The 2,965-nt window shown below is 28.3% G+C and overlaps 1 long non-coding RNA gene across 1 annotated transcript in view; it reads right to left on the bottom strand.

Annotated features, from left to right (window-relative positions):
• The window catches only part of LOC106684278 (uncharacterized), a 174,403-nt gene extending 171,597 nt beyond the window's left edge, over positions 1–2,806 (bottom strand). The window contains exon 1 of the long non-coding RNA XR_001343684.2: positions 2,449–2,806. This is a non-coding gene — a long non-coding RNA (uncharacterized lncRNA). The remainder of the gene's footprint in view (positions 1–2,448) is intronic.
• Between the last annotated feature and the right edge of the window lie 159 nt (positions 2,807–2,965).

The raw sequence follows: 2,965 nt of genomic DNA, 5'->3' as shown, positions 1-2,965 counted from the left end.
ATATTTCAAAAACGGCTTTCCCCTTTTGGCCCACAGGGTCCGTCCGGGTAAGGTAGTAATAGTGCCTTAAAAAGAAAAATGTTTGCCGACTTACCCATATGTATACTCTCACAAGAAAGCCCCATTACCCAAGTTTCAGATCTCTAGTGAATCGCAGTTTTCAAAAATTTGGCAGTATATATTTAATTGTTTTATTTTTTCAGTATTTTTCTTAATTTTTTTTAAATTGATAAAATATATCACAGGGACCATTAGACGTATAGATGTCTCCCAACGCTCAAATCAAAGCTAGTTTAATATACTTTAAAGAAGTGAATAACATTTGTCTTTGCTGGAATAGTAGTTTTCATGATATTTACTAAAATAAATTGATTTGTAGTCGTTCGGATAAAATTTCATATGCGAAATTCATATTCATATCATAAAAACTACGACACCTACGAAGATAAACGTTATAAACTACTTTATAGTACATTGAACTAGCTTTAATTTTAGTGCTGGCAGACACCTGTACAATGATTCCTGAGAAATAGATTTTCTAAAATTCACCAAATACTGATTTATCAACACATATTAGCAAATTTATTCTACTTTAAATAATGATAATCTATTGGGTTTCCTGGTGTCGTAGGTAGTTTATTAAAGATATGGAGCTCGGTGTGAAAAATTAATATCTTTTAACGTTGGAAACACACGCTATTTTTTATTTTATTTCATTGTTTACCATACTTGGAAGACTCATAAACTTTGACAAGTAACTTTACTCAGTTTAAATTAATATAATAAATTGGCGTGAAATAACTGACTTTTTTTCCATTGGGCTATTATACTATAATGGCTCTTGTGAGGAAGAAAGTTGGGGGATAGTACGAAAATGGTCCTGTAATAATTTCATCCTGTACTTTCGTTTCACTAAGCGCAGAAGTATTTTTTGACACGCACGTTCAAACACGGCTCATACCGTAAGTTTTACTAAAAAATAAAATTTACTAAACCTTGAACAATAGGTAATTATGTACCTAGATCCATTCGGTATAAAAGATGAGGAACTATACTGATCTATAAATTTGGTTGACATGTTTTATTACTTTAAAAAGTACAGAAATTTACTGATAGTTCGATATTTGTTTTATATATTATGTTTTAATAAAATATCCAAAGCGAACTTCCGAGGTTAGTGAACAAGGAAGTTAAAATTAGATCATTACCAAGAAGAAGGTGAAAAAGTTTCCAATACACACATTAGAATTAATTGGTCGAATTAGCAGCGGTCACATTCTGAATTGTAGTAGGGGAATTATCTTTAACTAGGTTATTCATAGCAATTGATAGAAATTTAAAATGAAAATGCAATCTCTAAAGAAATAAACTATCTAAAAATATTAATTTAAATCAATGACTTTTGTATCAATTTTCTTTTAATTATTATTCCAGATAGAAACGCAATTAATAATAAAATTCATGCTTTGTAATATCATATTTACGAGATCAATTGCCAGAACTTATGTTAAACTGTTAAAAACTTTAAATATCCAAATAATATAAATATTTTAAACCATTGATTTTCCCATAAAACTTCAAGAAAATTAGGAAATTCAATAAATTACTAGATGATGAATATAAGCCTTTCCATCTAAATAAATTAAAAAATCTAAATATAGCCATTATATACATTATATAACATTAATACAAATATAGCAATACAAAGCTAATGATTCCACAGCTCTAGAAACTAGGTTTCTAAAAGAGAGTCATTAGATTTAAATAAATGAGGGACTAGATTGTAAAACATGATAAACGAAATTTGTATAAGGATAATTGCATAAATTGTATAAAGAAGTTTTTATTTCAGCTGTTGCCATGTTTTACGACCGAAAGCATCAAACAGTGGTTTTTTTTTACTCGTCGATTTAAATAATGAGAATAAAATCATACAAGCGAGTTATGGGTCCCAATTAAACTTTACATTGTACCAAAAGTATAAACAAACAGAAAAATACATAATATTAAATATTAGTACATTTTGTCACCACTCAAAAGATTCTGCTAGCATATGTAAGAGGAAGCAGCCTTGGGGACTTCTATGATGAAATTACATTGAGTGGAACCTTCGTTCTTACAAATATTTTTTGAGTAGTACTGTTTTATTCTGCATTCCCGAAATATATCAAAGTAATCTATAACGAATGAAAAAAAAGTTACAAATAAATTTCGTTTTCTTTTTTTTTTTTGGATTTGTTTAGCATTATGTAAGTAGTTAAGCTTAACATTTAGTTTAAGAAAAAAAATCAAGTAGACTGAGAATAATATGAAACTGATAACAATTACCAGCCATGTTGAAGTGTCACTTGTAGACCAGTATCATATAGCTAATATAACAGTTAATATTTTAACTCATAAATAAAAATTGAAACAGAAAAGAAAAGTATAAATTAAAAATTTACTAACCACAATGGTGAAAAGAAGGAAGTAAAATCCTACTAATTTTCTTCTTCATTTCCAATGCTGTTAATAATGCACTATGATTTACATACACGACAATATTAAACAATTTTCAATATCACATTTATAACTTTAGAATGATTTATATTCAAAAACACAAATAAATGATGCTGCCTATTGCAGAGTTTAACCTATCAAAATTCAATTTTTAAAGACAGTAAAATTCGAACTAAAGTAATTATGTTTGTTAGAAATCTTCCAATCTTCCTAAGAATCAGGGTTGACGAAAAAAAAAAAGTTATGGGAGCAGTGGTTGACATAAAATCGGAATAAATCTTAATAATTAATACATTGAATGAAACTAAAAAATATGAGTAATTATTCTGAATTTAATAAGTGATAAATGACTAAATATAATTATGTAAAAGACTAAAAGAGAAATATAATTTATTAGTGAAGTAACGGTTATCGACGAGCTGGCAGCGCCGAGTGAATGGATCCCGCTCCCGGTCAGTTTGGCCCC

The sequence above is a fragment of the Halyomorpha halys genome, unplaced genomic scaffold (genome assembly GCF_000696795.3).
Source record: "Halyomorpha halys isolate HHAL.00 unplaced genomic scaffold, Hhal_1.1 Scaffold566.1, whole genome shotgun sequence".
Classification (NCBI taxonomy): Eukaryota; Metazoa; Arthropoda; class Insecta; order Hemiptera; family Pentatomidae; genus Halyomorpha; species Halyomorpha halys.
This window is presented reverse-complemented; position numbering and strand designations above follow the sequence as displayed.